The 22,251-nt window shown below is 34.3% G+C and overlaps 1 protein-coding gene and 1 long non-coding RNA gene across 10 annotated transcripts in view; both read right to left on the bottom strand.

Moving 5' to 3' along the window:
* Positions 1-16,230: 16,230 nt before the first annotated feature.
* On the bottom strand, positions 16,231-17,170 carry LOC127966008 (uncharacterized). Its single transcript, XR_008155526.1, has 3 exons — positions 17,117-17,170; positions 16,970-17,032; positions 16,231-16,789 (listed from the first exon to the last, which is right to left on the bottom strand). It is a non-coding gene; the product is annotated as an uncharacterized LOC127966008 (long non-coding RNA).
* A 3,308-nt stretch (positions 17,171-20,478) lies between these two features.
* Positions 20,479-22,251, bottom strand: part of LOC127966387 (uncharacterized) — a 98,320-nt gene continuing 96,547 nt past the window's right edge. For 8 of the 9 annotated variants that reach the window (XR_008155621.1, XR_008155622.1, XR_008155614.1 and 5 more), the window contains one exon: positions 20,479-21,791. The gene's annotated coding sequence lies outside the window, so the exon portion shown is untranslated. The remainder of the gene's footprint in view (positions 21,792-22,251) is intronic. The other variant, XR_008155609.1, reaches the window with a different exon arrangement.

The following is a 22,251-nucleotide window of genomic DNA, read 5'->3' as shown; positions in this document are numbered from 1 at the left end:
ATAATACAATTATTATTATTATTTTTTTTTTATTTTTATTTTTTTTTGCAGTAAGCTTTATTTCATTCAAACTGAAATGTGTCAGATTTAAATTGTATTTTTAATGCAACTCAATGCACTCTCAATATTACAGTAACGAGTCTTCTTCACTGTCATGGCAGGGCAACAGTATGAAGTGGATCGTGCTCAGCACTCATAAAGTCATGGTTGACGTTTGTCGTCTCATTGTTAAACTCAGCAGACACGAGTTCATTAGCTGCACTATGACGTCGTCACCTCACAGCTGTTTCCAGATTTGTCCCAGCAGGAACGTCATGCGTCCTGGTGAACTCTGACTGGGATCTGTCTCACCCACTCAAAGCCAGTCTGAGAAGCGAGAGCGACAGAATGACGGGCGATGAAGAAACACATCAGACCGAGTCTCTCAGAGCCTTAACAAGCTGCATCTGCTGCTGATGAGCTCACGATGCTCCGTCTGACCCTTTCACTAAAAGTGTGCATGTGTGTTATAACTCATAACGTCTGATACAGTGAGAACATGGAGGAAAAAACAGCTTCATTTATTCAAAAATGAGTGCAGATGCTGATGTATATAGGATGAAATTCTGAAACTTGTAAATCAATGAGATCTTTATAACACTACATACAGCATTAAATATCAGTGATACTCTATATCTTACATATCTCCTCTCTTCCGTCTCTGCTTATGTCTCTAAAAGGACATATTAACATAAAACGAACAATTCGTCTAACTCTTGCATGCTCTTTAAAACATTTTCCTCCCTCTTTGTCCGTCTCATTTTCCCACGTTTTTGCCACATTCTTCATTAATAAGATTAAAATCATCAGTGCACAATTTTCCACACCACAATCTGTCAAACACGTCTCATGATTGCTCCAGCAAAGACTTATCTCTTAAATTAAAAATAATAGGAATATGTAAACAACTCCTTAGGTTTGCCGAGCAATGCATTCTGATTGGCTGTGACCCTGAAGCTCCGCCCACAATGACCCTTATGCAAATTAAAGATGCATGTCATATATATGCCACTGCATTGATAATAATCTACTTGCTTTACACAGGAGACTTTATAATCACAAATGAGATCTTTTTAAGATCTCAAATGTCTCTCAACAAGATTAAAAGGAGGTTCCTGCTTCTCAGATATTTAGAAAAACAGGTTTTATGCCAATACACGCACATACTTTGTGTGCTTTTATTGTTCCTGACAAACATCTGAGATAAAGTCCACTAATAACTGAAATAACAAGATCTCCAGAGCTGTGGAAGCGCAGGCATTTTTCCTCAAAGATGAATAATTAGTGTTGTTTAGCATTATAATCACACACTGAACTCTAGCAAAGTTTTCAGATGAGGAGATGAATGCTGTGTAGTGAAGTGACATCTTTTCTTAATTCACCTGCCTGACCTCTGACCCCCGCAGGACAGACCAGAGTTTATAACCAAAAGATAATGCAGACACACTCTGACCTTCAAGTTTGCTTGTGGCAAACAGGGAGCCTTGAAATAGCTTCATATGTTCATCAGCATCTCATCAACAGAGCGGTTCGCTGTATTTGCATCCTGTCAATCAACTGAATTTAGTGCTTTTGTGAATCAAACTTGTAAATATTTTACACGCTCCTCTGTTGTGTTTCATAATTCATACAGGTGAAGCTCAAACCACCCGTGACATGGCTCAATGTCTTAAAGCTTGGTTTTTCTTCGGGATCAAAAGTAATACTAGCAGTGTTGGGGGAAATGCATTACAAGAAACCTGAGATACTTAGTAACTAGTAGAGTAATGCATTACTTTTTAATTTACGAGAAAATATCTGAGTTACTCTTTCAAAAAAGTAACGCCAGTTACTTTGTTTTCACAAATATTGTTCTAGACTGAATGTGCATTAATTAAACCCACTTGCAAAAACAAAAGATTTAGTATTCATCAAAGTGAATAAAAACAGTGAAATGCAAACTCAAAATAAAAACGAATTTCTTATATTAAAAACAATCAAGCCCTGTTCATATTTAAAAAGTAATGCATAAGTAACGCAAAAGTAACAATGCATTACTTTCCATAAAAAGTAACTAAATAACGTAATACGTTTTTTAGGGAGTAACGCAATAATGTAATGCATTTTTAAAGATACTAGTAATTAATCATTAGATATTAGTTATTATTTATTAGACACTAGTTGTTATTTATTAGATAACAGTACTTATTAGATACTAATGTTTATGTATTAAATACCAGTAAACATTTATAAGATACTAGTATCGTTTCCAATTTTTAATATTAATTATACATCTAAGTACTGAGTAATATTAATTAACCATATGTACTTACTAGATGGTTTGGATTAGGGTTTGTTTTATAAGGTTACTTGCATGTAATTATGCATCATTTATTATTAAATATTTAATCATTATTGAATAGACACTGTATTAGCACTATTAACATGAAGATATATACATGTACAGGAATGTTTGAGGATTAAATATGAGCACAAAACCATAATGGTCATAATGGTCAACTTTTTTGAAGTTGAGATGTATGCAATCATCTGAAGCTGAATAAATGATCTCTCCAGTGATGTGTGGTTTGTTCGGAGGACAATATTTGTCTGAGATGCAACTATTTGTAAATCTGGAATCTGAGGGAGACAAAAACATCTAAATATTGAGAAAATCATCTTTAAAGTTGTTCAAATGAAGTTCTTAGCAATGCATATTACTAATTAAACATTAAGTTTTGATATATTTACGGTAGGAAGTTTACTAAATACCTTCATGGAACATGATCTTTACTTAATATCCTCATGATTTTTGGCATTAAAGAAAAAAATCTATAATTTTGAACCATGCAATGTATTTTTGTCTATTGCTACAAATGTGTGCTCCAAGGTCACACATGTTAAAACAGCTTGCCATAGTGTTTCTTTACATTCACTGCACACAGAAGTGATTGTTGAGTTATTAGAGCTGATGGTGTCACTAAAGTGGCGTTTGCACAAGTGTTTATTAGGCGTATCGTCGTGTAGCTTCTCCACCCACCGGCAGACATTTATAAACTGGTCTGGAAGTGATTCAGAGAGTCTCTGCATCTTCAGCGGTGACGTTCGTCCTCAGGTAGAGTCTCTGTGGATAGGGTGGCCACATTAATGACCATCTGCTCTGAGAGACCCAGTCAACGGCTCTTTAATGAAGACGAATGTGAGGAGGGCCGGACCAGGAGGCGGTCAGCGGGGGTCTAATGACACACCTTCAGCCGTGAACCTGCCACCCGCTGCGACTGATGGAGAGAAACACTCAGAGCTCCTCGAGTGACCAGCGCTGGAAGACAAACACAGGAGCGTCAGTACGACAAACCTCACGCGTGCATGAACTATACTGACTTTATAATGTGCACTATTACTTTCAATTAAATTCAAAGATATTAACTGTCTACCAGTCAGAAGTTTGGAATGATTACGATTGTTTAACGCTTTTGAAATAAGTTTCTTCTGCTCACCAAGGAAGCATTTAGTTCATCATAAATGCAGAAAAATAATTATATTATTACAATCTAAAACAGCTGTTTTCTGTGTGGATCTGTGTTAAAGTGTAATTTATTTCTGTGATGCTTCGCTGTATTTTCAGCATCATTCCTCCAGTCTTCAGTGTCTCATGATCTTCAGAAATCAGAATAATATGATGATTTACTGCTCAAGAAACATCAAAACAGTTGTGCTGCTCAATATTTTTGTGTAAACTGTGATGCATTTTATTTTTCAGGATTCACAGATGAACAGAAAGTTCAAAAGAAACATATTTATTTGAATTTGAAACATTTTCTAATATGCAAATGTATTTACTGTCACTTTTATTTAATGCATCCTTGATGAATAAAAGTATTACTATTTTTTTTTCTTACATACCCAAAACTTTTTATGGTATCATATCGTGGTTTCCACAAAAATATATTTTCAACATTGCTAATAAACAAATGTTTCTTGAGCATTAAATATTTTTTATATGACACTGAAGACTGGAGGAATGATGCTGAAAATACAGCGGAGCATCACAGAAATAAATTACACTTTAACACAGATTCACACAGAAAATAGTTATTTTAGATTTTAATAATATTTCACATTTTTACTCTGTTTTTGATCAAATAAATGCAGCCTTGGTGAGCAGAACAGACAAAAACATTGTAATAATTAAGCTGTTTAAAAAGATTTGACTGCATAAAAATGTCTACAAAGACCTAAAGTAAAAATATCGATCAGAGATTTCTCATTAGATTTTTTTTATTGTTCATATAGGGGTCATCCTGAATATAATAATCCCACTTTAATTCCAGAATCAAACTGCTACTAGAACCAGCAACTCTAACTTCACTGCTGTTCTTAAAGTGACAGTACACCTAATAACGTCATGTAATCTCTTTAACATTAGTACTCTGGTGGTACCACATGATAAAAACATGGTACTTTTTGACCCTTTGTGATAAAGTCGTGTCATATATTAGCAGCAGTGAGTCTGTTCATTACACACTGCACGCTTCCAACACAATATAGGCCTTTAACGCTAAATAAGAATCGTTTAAAGCGCTTTATACTGAACAAGCACAAGCAGTCCATCACATAAACCAACAGCTGTTTAATGTCAGCGGCTCATACTGTAAAGCGGTCAGTCGTTAACAGTGCTTTAATTAGGAAAACATGAGAGTTATAACCCTGGAGAAAGAGAGCGGCAGAGGACCTTAAAGAACACACACACATCTGGCCGACTCAAAATTACATTTTATTGGGTTCATGAAAACCGTGCTGACATATTTTATTGGATTTTGAGGAACTATGTTGACACGGTGAATTTCACAGGATGTTTAATGCGAATCTCGGCGCTCACAATAAAAAGCGAACAAAACATAATCAAATCATACTTTGCTCAATCGCCGCTCTCCTCCAAATCAAATAAGCACAAATAACTCACAACAGCAGTTCCAGTTGTGTTCATGACACGTCTGAGGATGAAAATGTGAAGAATAAGTGTCTGTATACTCGTATCTTTCTCTTCAGAAGAATATCTAAATATCGTGTTTGTATTACACACATTAGAAAATGACATTATCATGTGTAAAGTGTGACTGGATAAACATCAATTGAAGTATGATTGAGATATATATATATGCATGTATAAAAGCTATTTATAATATTTTCCATTTTGATTTAAAGTACTAAAATAAGTCAAATGAAAATTGATATAGATTTATTTAAATAACAGCGTAACATTTTTCAGCTTGCTAATAAACATGACTTGACATAATATATAAAAAACGTTATTTTTGGTATTGTGTTTCAGCTATTTAAAACATTTTTCATGTTCATTTAGTTTAAGCTGAAGTACTAAAATAATTACAACTAAAAAATTTATTTTTTTTAAATATCAAAAGCCATATTAGTATTATTACAGGTGACAAGCTAAAATCTCATTTTTTCCCACGTGACTTCTTTCTCCACGAGGCCTTCAAACTTCATCTGCAAGCAAGCAAGCAAGCAACTTTATTTATATAGCACATTTTTAAACAACAGACGCTGCCCCAAAGTGCTTTACAAAATTAATAAATTAAAATCATACAATAAAATAAACATACTTATTCAAAAGCTAAAGAAAACAAATACGTTTTTAAATAGGACTTAAAAGTTGTTACCGATGGAGCTGACCTCACATGGAATGGGAGACTATTCCAGAGTTTGGGACCTACTACAGAAAAAGCTCGATCTCCTTTTGATTTTAGACTACAACGAGGGACCTTTAAAAGCCGTTGATCGGTAGACCTAAGGACTCTAGAAGGAGAGTAAGGAACAATAAGATCACTGATGTACTGGGGTGCAAGGCCTGACAGCGCCTTGTAGACAAACAAGAGAATTTTAAAATCAATCCTGAATTTGACCGGAAGCCAATGTAAGGATTGTAGTACAGGAGTAATATGGTCTCTCTTTCTCACCCCCATTAACAGCCTTGCTGCTGCATTCTGCACTAACTGCAAGCGGGCAAGCAAAGTCTGGGGAAGACCAATATATAGAGAATTACAATAGTCAAGCTTAGATGTGATAAAGGAGTGAACCACAATTTCCAAATCCTTACTGGATAAAAAATGCTTTACTTTAGCAATTGATCTCAGGTTAAAAAAGCTACCTTTAACAACGGCACCAATCTGTTTCTTAAAGTTAAGTGATGAGTCCATAATAACCCCTAAACTCTTTACATGATTCGCAGTCTTTAGGGATAAGGATCCTAAATGATCAGGAAAGGCAGGTGAGACGGGAGAGCCTACAATCAAAACCTCAGTTTTACTCTCATTTAATTGGAGAAAGTTGCTAGATAGCCAGAGTTTAATGTCACTGTAACATTCCTGTGCTTTGTTCAGTGAACAGGTTTTATCTAAGCTCACAGGAAGGTAAAACTGGAGATCGTCTGCATAACAGTGATACGAAATACTATACTTCCGAAAAATAGCGCTTAGAGGAAGCATGTAAAGAGAAAACAGCAACGGTCCCAAAATCGACCCCTGAGGGACACCACAAACTAAAGGGGCCAATGTGGAAGAGAAGTCTCCCAAATTCACAGCAACTGTCCTGTCTCTTAAATATGATGCAAACCACTGTAGAGCTATACCCTGGACACCAACCCAACACTCCAGCCGATTGAGAAGAATTTTATGATATTAACAATTTCTACAATAGTTTTCTTTCTAGTACTTTTACTGTACTGAAAGCGAGTGCAGGAAGTCACAAAGTCATTTTAGCAAAAAATAAATAAATTATCAGAAGTTTGCACATACAAGGAATTTGTTTTGGTGTCACAAGCTTCCAGCACACAGATAATAATAAAATAAGATGCAAATAAAATACTTATGCATAAATAAATACACAAAAAATGTGAAAAATAAATAAAAAAAATTGTATGTACATGTGTGCTATAGATCAGATAAAATAGAAAAATATTATTATAAATAATTAAAATAATAATTATTAAAAAAAAAATTTTTTGATTCATTATAAAATGGCAATTATAACAAATGTTAGTAATTTTACTGTACTGAAGTATAGCAACTGGAAGTCACAAAGTCTTTTAATATAAATAAAAAAATAAATAAATAAAGCCCACACAGTCTAGAAGGGTTATCGTTTAGGGCATAACCTGCTCTCGTATCCTCCAGTTTCTAGAAAGTCTGAGAGATGAAAGGTTCAGCTGGTCTGTTCAGTGCTCTTTATAACTCTGAGCGTAACTGCCTCGGGCCAAAGCCCTGAGCACTTCTGCAATTAAAACAGCATTTCTTCCTAATGAGATGTGATGATTCAGCTGGAGTTTATCACTGGAGTACAGTAGAGACTTTAACATCCTTTCATTTCCTCTCATGTATCCGTTCACCTCCAGCGATAGCCCGAGAGCGTCGGAGAACAACAAGCGCTTGCTCTCTCTCCTGATGAGCCCAGATGAACACAGAGCTGCTGACATTATCCAGCAGAACTGAGCTCTCAGAGCTGTTCAGATGGGTGCCGCGCTCTCCATTAATCACAGGACAGCTTCCTCAGAGTCTGGATTTCAGACATTTCAGAAAGAATCCTAGCTAAGAAGAAACATTCTGGCAATGTTGTCTCAAAGTAACATTAATAGAACGTTCATCCAAAGTTATGGCTGTTATCATTGTTCTCAAAACATGAACACAAATGTTATTTATACTTCATACATGTGGCGTTCTATTTCTGAAACACTTTATTTGAAACATTTTTAAATGTTGCTTCGGAATGTTCAAAGAACGTTCAAATGTAACATTCCGCTAGTGGTTCCTTAACTAAAAAAAACTAACAAATATTTTCAATGTTTAAGAACATTCAAAAACAACGTTTGCATCACTTAATGGGAGCGTTAGACAAATCTTTTCACAACATATTTTTGTCAGCTGGGATATTGTCAATATTGAGTGTTTTTGCTCCAGAAATAGACTATTTGTTTAGTTTAACGAATCGGGTGAGTCAATGATTCAATGACTCATTCATATACTTACTTCATGAATCAGGTGTTTTGAACGAATCATTAAATGAATCAGTATAAGACAGTGATATGTTGCCAATTACTGAAAGTATTAGTTTCAAATTTAAAGCATAATTTTATTTTTTCCAACATTTCATATTTCTATATTCAATATATTCTGTATTTAAAACATAAATCTTATATTTACACAGTCTCAGATTCAGCTTCTGCAGTCCAAAGATGAATTTTGTTTTATTTCATTTGATTGCTAACAGCCTTGTAATATAATTATTCAAAATACATTCATTACATGATGGACACAAATATTTAAAAAGGTTAGAAAAGCTGCCTTTATAAAGGTAAATAATCCCCAGCAAATTGAGTTTAATTTCACCCATTACTAGAAAAGTTTTGGTCACTGCTTATACGTTTGGGGTAATTTTTCTGATGTTGTAGAAATAGCCATTGTGTTAGATAAATGCATGGCTGATGGATGAATCTATAGTGAATTTGGCATTAATTATAACTGGTCCAGACTATAGATCTATAACAATGAGCACTAACGTCTTTCTCACTGAGCTGATCTGGCTTTTCTAAGCTGCTAGATTTACATTTTTACTCTGGAAATTGATTCTGACAAACCTCCGTTTCATTTTACAGTCAAACAATAACACCACCCTGCTCTTCCTCTGGCCAGAATCAAACAATCATCACTGCAGCTTCACCTACAGGACCTGTTTGAGACAGCCCGTGTCTGTTCTTCTACTGCCCTCTGCTGGAGAAACCAACAGCACACAAGAGCAAAAGCATTTCCATCGAATCCAATGCTTTCAGATCTCACTGCACATTTCAGGAAGAGTTTCACATAAAAGGGCTTTTATATATTTCTTTCTTTCTTTCTTTAGTAAAACATTACTACTATAATATTATTTATGCAATATATTATTATAAAAATGCTGCATTATTAAGCCAATATAATGGAGATAGATATATATATATATATATATATATATATATATATATATATATATATATATATATATATATATATATATATATATATATATATATATTTATTTATTTATTTATTTTTTTTGCCTTCAGCTACTTTGCTTCCATTAACAAAATTGGCTTTTATTTTTAAACGTTCGGTTTTCAGTTTTTGAAACATTATTCTGTGATTTTGTCATTTTTATTAATTAAAAAAATAAGTTAATAAATTGCTATATTATGTAATTTCAGTACTTGTTTTGTTTGAGTTAGATGCCATGACAACATAAATCTAATTGATATTTAAAATCAGTTTTATTTCCATTTTTTTTAAACATGAATTTTTAATAGTTTTAGTAAACCGCAGATATCAGTATAAACCAGAATTATTAAGCATTTTGACTTAATTAAAATTTTCTTAATTTGCTTTTGTCTTTTTATGAATTTCAGTTTTTCAGTATTTTATTTTGTAATCCTTTCTGATAAATATTCTAGTTTTATTTCATTTATAGTTTTAGTAACTTTAGAACGTCAACAAACATATTTTATTTCAGTTAGTTACCATGGGAAATGGCAAACTATTATTATTATTTTATTTTATTTTTTTGTCTCGTATTAATTTTAGATTTTATTTCCAATAGTAGTTTTCAGTTTTTATTTCAATGAATGAAAGAATTGGTTCTGAATACTGGATCAACAATAGAATTTCATGTCTAATTCTTTAGTTCAGCAGCACCTAAAGCCTGTTTGCCATTCCACAGTCAGCACTGAGTTAGTGAGAACACATTATTACAGAGCAAACACAAATGGCCCTCATTTCTAACACAGTGAATGCAGAGCAGAAGCTCAGGCCTGAGTCACTCATTCCTCCACTAGAGGTCAGCATGTATACTGTTTGGTCAGCACTAGATCACAGATGAATAATAATACTTATCATCTGTGTGTTTCTCAGGCCCCTTTCTCAAAACTGGTGGACTGAAACTTGAACTTGAACTGAAACTGTGTATTATTTATATATTTAGTGCATGCACATCGATTTCATTTTAATGAAACATTTTATGTCATGAGCAGTTTCAAGCCAGCAGACTTCCACAAGGTCACCTGTGAGATACACCTAAATAAAACAGAGGATTGGAGTGTGTTTTGCATAAAAACATAAAAAAAAATGTTCAGTTCCAGTTCAGAATGTTACTTTCAGGGTCAATGCTACTTGCTGATTCTTTTTAATGGCAATGAGTGAAACTGATTCAGAGCAAATTCTACACCAAGTGTTTATGCACTATTATACAATCTATAATATTTTGTCTTGGCTTTTATATGTTCTCTTTTCATATTAGGTTTTAGTTATTGTTGTGCTTTTGTCATTTGGCTAGCTTTTTTATATACATATTTCTATTTTATTTACTTTTTTTATTTGATTCAGTGTCACGCCGTTTCTTTTCAATTATTTCTGAGTGAAAATGTTTTCAAAGTTAATCTTGTAATGCATAGATATTAAACTCCACAACGCACATACTTATCAAGCTATCAAACAAGTTACTTTAGCGTCGGTTTAATTCTTAATTATATTAACAAAAGAATAGTTTAGCCGCCTCTGACAACCATCACAAGCACACACACACAGCAGCAGCAGCTCACATTTCACAAAAAACACGCTGTAAACACGACAAACTCCGCTCAAACTCACCCACAAACAACGCGGGAAATAACCAACTCGGCCGCGATGACGTCACCGTGGCAGAAGTTCGTCTGAAGCGCTTTAATATTGAGATAAAGGTGACATGAGGAGACTCTAACAGGTGAGTTACCGACACCGAGTGACGTTGCACCTACGTCATTCATCAGTGACTGTCGGAAACATAAACTGAAATCCAAAAAAATAAGGAAAAGAAAAGAACTGAAATCCATAAACTATTCATTCAATTGATTAATTGTATTTGTTTCATGGACTAACACGATTTGTGAATGTGCGATTTCAAATGGCTTTCTAGTTTATTTCACATGATTGATTTTATTATTTGTAATGAAGCTTAATAATTAAATATAAAAAACTTAACTGCTTATAAAGAACACTGCATTTATCTCACTGTTAAAATGAAAACTTTACAATTATTTTAGTCGCTGTTTATTAGATCCCGATGACGTCACCGCGGCAGAAGTTCCGTCTGAAGCAGTTAATTTAATATTACATATTGTATTTGCAACTATGTCTGCCTCGAAGAATTGTTAATATTGTTTATTCTGTACCTGTTTTGTATGTACATTTGTTTGCTAATAAAAAAAAAAAAAGCAGTTAATTTAATAAAGTTGGTGGTCTTCCCTTTCTGTTAGTATGTAATTATAATATTTCTAAATTACCCATAAAATTGTCAAATTTCCATAAGCAGGTACTTCTGGCCTGGCACTTGATTTACAAACATAATTCTAGCCCCCACAGGTATTTTATATGGAATAACCATGATATCCGTTACAAAAATAAAACACTTTTTTTTCCAGATTGGTTTAATAATAATATTCTTTTGGTTTCTCAACTTGTAAATTCAAATGGTCATTTGTTTTCTTATTCTGAATTCTTAACTAACTATTGTATCCCTATCACCCCACGAGACTTTGCCATAGTGATGGATGCCTTCCCAGTGGAGCTATTGCACTTTTGAAAAACTCAGGACTCTGTCCAACAAATATCTAATCACTAATAAGGTTAATTCTACCCAGTCAATCTTTTTATCAAAAAAATGTTTCCAGAGTTGGATCCCTTATGCTCCTTCTGTGGAGTGGAAGACGAGTCTATACCTCACCTTTTTTGGGATTGTGTTCATGTAGCTACTTTTTGGGAAAGATTTTGTCTATTTGTACATACTTCTTTATTAGTCAATTTTTCTATGGGGTTTAAGGATGTATTATTTGGTTGTTATAACTTTGACAAAAATCTGAAAGACAAGTATTTTCTTGTAAATCTTTTTATTTTTCTAGCCAAGTTTTCTGTACACAAGTGTAAATGATTGTCTATCAAACCTATATTTATTGTCTTTTGTAATTACCTTAAATATTACTTGAGTATCTTCTTCCAACAATGGCAAAGCTTTAAAATCAGTTACATTATGCACCAAGTATAATATTTATGCTTTTTTTATAATGTAAAAATTATAAAAATGGGACTCCAGGCATGTATATCTCTCTTGAATTTATTTAAAGGATATATTACCCCTGGCTCAATTATTATTATTTTGTAAATGTATTATTTTTTTATTATTATTATTTTGTTTTACTTTTGTCTATTTTACTTACTTTTTACTTTACTTGCTCTTTGTCTACTGTTGATAATTATTTTATTTTTGTTTTTGTAGATGAAACTGTATTTGCTGCTATGTTTGTTCAATAAAAAAAATAAAATAAAAAGCAGTTGATTTCATAAAGAACACCATCAGGACGAAATCTTAAAATATACTGTAGCCTGTTTGTCTCAGTGTTGACATTAAAACTATCATACAAAAAATAGGAATCTAAAAACAGATCTTATTTTTGCGATTATTTTTGACGCTGTAATTTCTTCTATCCAGATGACGCTTTCTGCAGTCCTTATAACATCAAGCCCCGCCCCTTTCACTCCCAGCATCAGCTCGACCCAGCTGCTCAGACAATAGTACGAAAGGTAGACATAAGCAGTGTTAAGTCTTTGGGGTTGATTTGCAGGAATAGACAACAATACATTGTATGGGTCAAAATTATACATTTTTCTTTTATGCCAAAAAATCATTAGGATATTAATTAAAGATCATGTTCATACTTTGAGATCATTCTGAGGTTAAAACTGATTTAAGACCATAACAAGAGATAGTTAAGTAGCAATGAAACTGTTTTTGAGATCAAAGCTTTCTATAGCTTTGACACTGGCATCTATATCAATAGCTTGGAAATTTTTTTTACCTTAAAAACATTACCTTAACCAAATAAGTTAGGCCTATTGAATAAGCATGTGTCCTAGATTCCTGAAACATTGGTGTCTCATATATTAGAGCAGTAACTGCAATTTATGAAAGAAATCAATCAAATCCATATGTATTAAATCAGATGTAACCCCCTTTGTAATCATTAACATTTTCATAAGTAACAGTAATTTCATAAAGCAATATGCCCTGTGAAGCCATGCTTTACAGCGAATTTATAACAACTGAGGGGCATTAGCGGAAGTAAGCTGTTATAAATTCACCGTAAACCACGGCTTCAACAGGGCTTAATGCTTTTATAAAATGGTTATTCCATATACCTAGAAAGGTTTCATAAGATAAAACAGAACCAATTAATTGAAATTATATTAATAAAAACAGTATTCAGTTGTGGTTGCAACAAAGTGGTTGCTGAGCAACAGACAGACGTAAACAAAGGTGTTTGCTACTTTGTAGAGTATTTTACGTCAGCTTTGAACGCGGCTCAGCCAATCAGAATCAAGGACCGGAACTCTCCGCTTTATAATTACACATTTTTTCTCAGTAACAATACTTGGACGTTTCGCTGTAATTTTTGGGTGATCTATCGCAGGTGTTTTTTAATTGTAAATGTGCTATAAAAATAGCAGATGGTAAAATGACAGTGCAGATATAACATTTATCATAAGTAAGTGACTGACAGTGTTTGTTACTCCACTGAACACTTTTCTGGTTCAGTTCCAGAAAGTATCCTCTGTCTCTTAAACGCTGTCTTTGCAACTGTGTTCCCAACACGAACCAGAATAAAAGGTTTCAAAATTGAACTTTTGATATCATTAAAGAACCATTAAGGAACTTTTTATTTAGTATAATTAAGAGATGTGCACAAACAAGCACTTGATTAAATGCTTGTGTTTTAGTGTGCAGGAGGACACCTTCATCCATCGAGCTCTTGTTTTTCATTTTTGCAGCTCATTGCAACACTGCAGTGCTTCGGGGTATTACTTGTTTTCTTCAGGCAGCATTAACAGCACTTCTTCTGGAGAAAAGGCCCTCTATGTCTTTGTGTTTAGGAGAGACTCTTCTGAAGCTAATAATGACCTTTAAGACATTAACAAGAAACTAAATCCCTGGCGATGTAGAGTTGTGTGCTTTCATGTGTAGTTGTGGAGAGGCTGCATTACGCTTCATCTGTGAGTTTTTCTCCTCTCTTGTAACTCCAGCCATCAGATAATTAGTGATTATCCTTTAGAACTGACATGGGAGTTTGTGCAATTATGCAGTTATTAAAAAAGGACAAAAGACTCACATTTGAGCTCTGGCAGAGACTCGACTGACTCTTGTCGTACACTTCAATCAAATTGACAGCATGTGTGTGAAATGGTGTGAAACTTAAGTTTAAAGCACACACACACATAAAAAGTTGTGGACATGATTCATAAAGGTTAAATGGTCCTGAAAGAAAGAGCCACCCTTGTACTGTTGGCAGTCAAAAATGACTTCATTGGAATTGAATGGGATACAAATTTCACTAGTGGAAACATTTGGTACTGCACCCAAACATAATTACACTGACAGATAATTTTTTTAATATTAACCTCATATTTGGAACACAATTTGTTTAGATTTTCTTGCTGTTTTAGAGTAAAACTTATTTTGGTGAATATATATTTCAGATAACATTTTAAAATAGCATTTTTATCTACATGTCATATTTCTTTATAGTTATAATTAATAAAGTAAATACAATTAATAAAAAGTTACACTTTTTAAAACCTTTTTAAATTTTGCAATAATCTACCAAGTGTCTGCTTTAAAAAGAGACCAATCTTAAGTCATTCAAGTTTACAACAGTTTACATATTACATTTTCAGGTTTATGTTTAAAAAGTCCTTAATTTAATAGGTTTTAATGGATTACATAATGGATAATAATTATAATGGATTATAATTACTGCATAAATATAATTTAGTACTATAACATCCCCTAAAATTACCAAATAATCAATAATAATAAAATATCAAGCACATTAATTTATCTAAAAAAACTGATAAAATAAATAGAAATTGGTCAATTTTGACCGCCATGGGAATACCAGGGAATCAAAATAAGAACAAATATCTTGTACAATGTACATTTACCATATTAGCATATTGTGCATTCGATGTAAGTCTTAAATTGACTTTCATAAATCCTGCAAAGTATCATTCAGTCAATATTATAATACAATTAACGATGAGGAAATTGAGCTGAAACCTGAAAATGGTAAAAAAAAAAAAAAAAAAAAATGCATAGTAACAAAGATTGAGATTTATACATCATCTGAATAAATAATCTCTACAATGATGTATGGTTTGTTAGAAAATCATCTTTAAAGTTGTCCAAATGAAGTTCTTAGCAATGCAAAATATATTCATGCAACATGATCTTTAATTGATATCCTAATGATTTTTGGCATGTTGGCATTTTCATATGTATTGTTGGCTATTGTTACAAATATACCTGTGCTACTTATGACTGCTTTTGGGTGTGAGAAAAGATTCCACAAGTTTATGCACATGATATCATGCTAAGGAGTAGCAGCATAAATGAATTGTGTCTGATAGTATATTATTATGATAGCATGGTAGCACACAGTACTTGTTGTGCTTGATGCCTCTGGCTGTGTTTCTGATAATCTGATTAGCACATGCCTCATAGATGCCAAAGCTGAAACTCTGTTGTTTTCTTAGTCGCTTAATACAATCATCATCACGATCAGATCTGCCAAGAATACTGCCGTTTTTCAACAGCGCTCTCTAATCTGTCTCTAAAGAAAACACTCTTTGTTCATGTGAATAGGGATCAGAGCTTTTAACAGTTCGGATCTCAAACAATCGAGCTTTAAACACCCCTCAAAGCTAAAATACAGCGATTTTATTCATCATACACTCTTAGAAAAAAAAGGTTCTATATAAGAACCTTAAAAGGTTCTATCAGGCGCTACGTATTTGGAACCCCCTAAAAGGTTCTATATAGAAACCTTTTTAAGGGTTCAATCAAAAGAACACTTTAGGGGTTCATTCATGATTATTTCTTTTGTCCTTTCCAGATTAAATATTTAATATAATTGACAAACATCAAGACCCTAAAATGTAAAAATGTAATTCAACATAAAAAAGTCGACCATGAATACTGAAAAAACGCACACCCAAAGAACAAGTCATTTATTTATATTAACAAAAAGTCATTTCAAATATTGAAGGCTTTAAATGTACAAATCAACCTTAAAACACCAACCATTTAAAAAAAATCTCATAATGAAAATAGTTTCACCTACATCTACATATTACAAAATAAGTCCATTATAAAATTACATTAATCTATGACTAATAAATAATGCAAATATACAGATTCATCTAAATTCCCATCAGGGTTAGAACAACATCAAGTACCTCAAAACTACAAATCCATATTAATATAACTCATAAAGAATTGTAATTACAGATTCAAATTCAGATCAGCATTTCAGAATAACATCAAACGCCTCATATTTACAAATTAACATAAGCACTATTCACGAAATATAAAAGTATTATGATAATTGATTATACATTTTGAGCACTGGGATAGACCGTTTTTTTTGGGGGGGGGGCTTCTGGAGAGTTTAAACAGGTATTGCTCAACACAATTCATCATGTGAGTGATGTGCTTGGGGTATTCTACACTGAATATGAAGTATTGCCTCCATCACATCCATTTCTGCGCTCACAATGTTGACACCCTCCATATTGATGCTAGCTCTTTTTGCATGGAGGGGGTTTGAAGCTTCATGAAAAACTATAGTCGGAGTTGGCTTTACTGATTCCTGCAAGTTGGAAAACATAAATTATTTGTGAAATTAACTTAGAGGTTAATTTGTTCTGATCTGTTCTTCATTACCATTGTGCGGTCAAAAACTATCTTAGAGCACTATCTGCAGTTAAAAACTAAGCTTAGGATCAGAAAACAAAATTTAACAGTTTGCAACAAGCACAACAAAACTTACCGATGTAAGGCAACTTGTGACATGGTCGCGGTTCAGGCTCTTTCGTGTTTTAGTGTAAATCCACTGTAGAAACATTGACAACTTAATAATGGGTTAAAAGCTTCTAAAAAGTAAATTACTTTCAAAAAATGTATTTCTCTGACTTACCACAACAATATTTATGTCAGACCATCAATTTAAATCAGCAGACGGGGATCAATCTCTTCTCGACGGCTGGAATTCAAAAACGTGCACTGCACTCACGAGACAGCACTGCATGAATATGCTCAGGCAAATGCAAACAAATTGTTTACTTTGTAAAATTAATGAAAATAATGAGTTTATTACTTCTTTTTGTTTATGTTTGGTGTTCAACAGATGTTTTATCCATAAAGCAAAACTGTTAAGTTGTGGTACATAATTTCACATAAATGACAAAGAATGAAATTAAAGAGCAGCAAACAAGGCTAAAGTAAGGGGCCGTTCACATATCGTGTCTTTTGTGCGATCAAGTTCCTTATTTCAAATGTAGGCGCACGGTATGCGCGCTCATAATGGAAGTGATGCGCGCTCATTTTTCCAGGTGCGTCCTTACAGCCTTCAGCTCGGTCTTGTCATTCTTTCAGGCAGAATAAGAGTCAGTGCGAGTGAAGCACTGAAATGTCTGAAATTACTAACAGAACTTTTGCACTGTATTTATCAGTGGGACAATATTCATACAATACTACAACCTAGAAATAATTTGCAGGTCTTAGCAGCACGAATTATGTGCCCAGCTACATCTGATTCAAATATTATGCTAATTAACAGTGAGTGTAGTTTCAGACATTTCAGTGCTTCACTCGCACTGACTCTTATTCTGCCTGAAAGAATGACAAGACCGAGCTGAAGGCTGTCAGATGAAAACCGATCCGATTCGACCAATCAGATGAAAGCAGCATCACAGGTCCGCTCAGGATCCGCTGTTTGACGGCGCCGGCCGCGGAGCTGATCATCTGGGCGGCACCAAAACGAATTTGATCGTCAAGTGGGTTTGGCGACTTGAAGGCGGATCCAAAACATTAGATTCAGATCGGGACTCCGAATTGCGTTCACGAATCATTTGATCGGAGCTTCGGAGTTCGCAAAACATTTGATTCAGATCGGGACTCCGAATCGCGTTCCGCGAATCATTTGATCGGAGCTTCCGAGTTCGTAAAACATTTGATTCAGATCGGGACTCCGAATCGCGTTTCGCGAATCATTTGATCGGAGCTTCGGAGTTCGCAAAACATTTGATTCAGATCGGGACTCCGAATCGCGTTTCGCGAATCATTTGAGATCGGGGCTTCGGAGTTCGCAAAACATTTGATTCAGATCGGGACTCCGAATCGCGTTTCGCGAATCATTTGAGATCGGGGCTTCGGAGTTCGCAAAACATTTGATTCAGATCGGGACTCCGAATCGCGTTTCGCGAATCATTTGAGATCAGCTCTTTCAAGCGGATTTGCAAAACATTTGATTCTATCATGTAGGCTACTAGATCAAGTTTTAATGTCCAAGTATTGTTGTGAAGGGGTCATGTTAGAATTGTACACCATGCTCACATCTAATATGCAAATGTTTTTGTTTGTTTTTTTTCCAAAAGATTTTGTAATGTCTCTTCTCACATGTATTTTTTTAGCCATGTCTGTAAATAAAATACACAAAGACTGAATGAAATTCTGCCTCCTTTATCTATATTAAGGAAAAATTGTGCGAAATCAGTGTTCTTTGGTTGCAAACCCAATTACATAACTTAAATAGTAGTAACAACCAACTTAATTTCAGTTTCTTTACATATTTAACATGTAAATACATTTAGATGAATACATTAACATGTAAATACATTTAAAATAATACATTTACATTTATGAAGAGTTCAGAGAAATGATGAGAAACTGAAAATGTATGAGGTAGGTTGTGGGTGATAAGTCATAGATCGGCGGTTATAGTTGAACACCGTCATTAGAACCGCCAAAGCCGTGTCATTAAAATATTTTTTACAAACATTTTTTATCAAAAATTATTTTCATTTTTTAGACAGGATCATAAGATGCGCAATATATCGGAAGACATGGTTTTTACCACTTAATGAAGTTTTGTAAATCGTCAGACATGATATTTACCACTTCATTAAATTTTGCTTTGTAGAAAACCTTTCTTAAAAACGAATTTCGTTTTGAACAAATTTTATCTTAATTTTAATAAATGTTTCATCAACCAATTGCATGTATTTTAATAAATAAAAAGCAAATATAGCAGACAATGATAACCGTGACATGGAAGCTCCTCCTGCACGTAAGGATCGAGTCCTTTGATCCAAACATACCCATAGTTCTTTGCGTTCTGATGACGTTGCCACCCAGTTGGTCACATGTTAGCGATCTCTATTGAAAGTAGCTAACATTAGCAGATAAGCCCGCACTTTTTACATTCAAACAGGCGGCATAATGTCTGAACCAACTCAAACAGTGAATAATATGCTGAATATTAAATTTTATTATAGAGAGGAAGATACACACACAAGAGACCAAAATTACAAAAATGCAAACTTAATAATGCACAGCTAGCTAGAAGCTAGCGCTAAACCATTATCCACGAGTGAACATGTTAAAGTTGTCCTAACATCAAACAACGTCTTACAATCATTAAAATACAAGACGATTTAAAAACCAATGCTGTGAATGTCGCAATATATCAATACTTACTCAAAAGAGGGTTCAGCGCAACCGTGTCCCAGCAATTCTCGACTGATGCACCCCATAGGTCCGCTCAGGATCCGCTGTTTGACGGCGCCGCCCGCAGAGCTGATCCTCTGGGCGGCACCAAAACGAATTTGACAGTCACACGGGTTTGGCGACTTGAAGGCGGATCCAAAACATTGATTCAGAATTCAGATCGGGACTCCGAAGTGCGTTTCGCGAATCATTTGAGATCGGGGCTTCGGAGTTAGAAAAACATCTGATTCAGATCGGGACTCCGAATCGCGTTTCGCGAATCATTTGAGATCGGGGCTTCGGAGTTCCCAAAACATTTGATTCAGATCGGGACTCCGAATCGCGTTTCGCGAATCATTTGAGATCGGGGCTTCGGAGTCCGCAAAACATTTGATTCAGATCGGGACTCCGAATCGCGTTTCGCGAATCATTTGAGATCGGGGCTTCGGAGTTCGCAAAACATTTGATTCAGATCGGGACTCCGAATCGCGTTTCACGAATCATTTGAGATCAGGTCTTTCCAGCGGATTTGCAAAGCATATGATTTTATCATGTAGGCTACTAGATCAAGTTTTAATAAAGAGAAAAGCGGTTTAGAGACAGATTTTTGTTAATAGCCTGTTATCAATCCAACAGTCCATAGCATCAGTAACAGTGTTCAGGGTATTTCAGGACCCCAAATTAAATTCTAATTCATCTATATGACATGACAATTAATGACTTTACCAAAACAGAAATTGGGATGTTTGATAGTATATTAGTGTAATAAAATCACTCAGAATGTTCATATAGTGCTTTTGTTTAAAATTGTAATTTTAAATGTTTCCAGTAAATAGCAGAAATCTACCACTTAAGTACGGCAAATTTTTCATATGACCATGAATGAAAGCAAAAAATGTAGCTATACTTTAAAGTTAACTGCATATTTATTTCGTATAAGCATTTCATATAAACATGTAATACTTTTTTTTTTTTTTTCAAAAATTTAACTTTTAAACAAATTACATTTCAACTGTATATGAAAAAAACATTAAAGGAAGTGATGTTACAATTCATGATTGTCTAGATATTGGTGTTTTTAATTTCACCTCTTAAAGCACTATCTTTCTTTTATCATTGCATATATCAGTATTCAACATTTTGGGATTAAAACATCAAAACATTATGTATTTGTAATTGCAGGTTAAATGCATTTATATCTTGCATTAAACAGTGTGTGTAAACATCTGTCGGGGTGTCTAGAGAGCGATGTGTAGAGGATTAAAACTTGAGCCCGAGGTTCTTCACCACTATGAGGAGACCTTTGACGTTAACGTTCTTCCATCTGGTCTCATCATCCACCCTGATGCTCCACACCTTGGTGCAGATGGCAAAGTGGTGGACCCAAATGAAGAACCTCCCTGTGTCCTGGTAGAGGTTAAGTGCCCTGATGTGAAAGAGATCGGAGAGGCATCCCATGTTGAGTTTATTGGGGACCATGCAAAACTGAGAAAGAAACACACAATTGGCATTCCACGGTCAGCTGATGGTTACTGGCTTAGTTAACCTGGTGTGATCTTGTGACAAGTAAAACTAAAGAGTTAGATTTTTATAAAATATTTCTGACTTAAATTTTCCCCCTAACTTCTAAGCATTAAATTCAGCAAAAAAAAAAAAAAAACACACTGAGAAGTATGTGAAAGATTATATGTATAATGTTGGTTAAAACCCTGACTGAGAAGGTAACAAAAGCTTAAACTAACTAGAAGATAACAAAATTAGCTTATCACAAAGCAGACAAGTTACTAGCAGGTGAAGAGAAGCATGGTGTCACTAGCAGGCGAGTAGATGATGCTGATGTCACTAGCAGGTGTGTAGATGATGCTGATGTCACTAGCAGGTGAGTAGGTGATGCTGATGTCACTAGCAGGTGTGTAGATGATGCTGATGTCACTAGCAGGTGTGTAGATGATGCTGATGTCACTAGCAGGTGAGTAGGTGATGCTGATGTCACTAGCAGGTGAGTAGATGATGCTGATGTCACTAGCAGGTGTGTAGATGATGCTGATGTCACTAGCAGGTGTTTTTTCCAGCTCCTTTATTTTTCCCATGCCTCAGCAAGAGCACTTAATTAACATCAAGCAAACAACAATACATGTATTATTTTGTGTTAAACATAACACTTTAATAAAAACAACTCATTAATTTGGAAAGTTACTATCACATTTATGCAATAATATACCAGTTACATAGAACAACAATTCAAAGTTAAATAAACTACAAACCATTATAAAATAATTTGAATTGTGCTTGTACAACAGATGTTTGTTCAACTGCTCGTATTTCCTTCATTCTTGTGGATTTTATTGATAACTTTAATTGTCTTTGTTAATTTTGTGTGACTTGAGCCAGAAAGAGAGCAGAATAAAAGGATGATGGCAAAAGTATAAAAACACCGCTTCACTAACCTGCTCGACTGTTAGCATAACTGCTACCATGTGCTACATTAAATGTATAAAGTTACATCGAACAATACAAATAAAACATACTATATTTGATTAATGTCTATAGTTGCCGATAAGCTTT

The sequence above is a fragment of the Carassius gibelio genome, chromosome B10, assembly GCF_023724105.1.
Source record: "Carassius gibelio isolate Cgi1373 ecotype wild population from Czech Republic chromosome B10, carGib1.2-hapl.c, whole genome shotgun sequence".
Lineage (NCBI taxonomy): Eukaryota > Metazoa > Chordata > Actinopteri > Cypriniformes > Cyprinidae > Carassius > Carassius gibelio.
The sequence above is the reverse complement of the archived record's forward strand: the minus strand, read 5'-3'. Positions and strand labels throughout refer to the sequence as shown.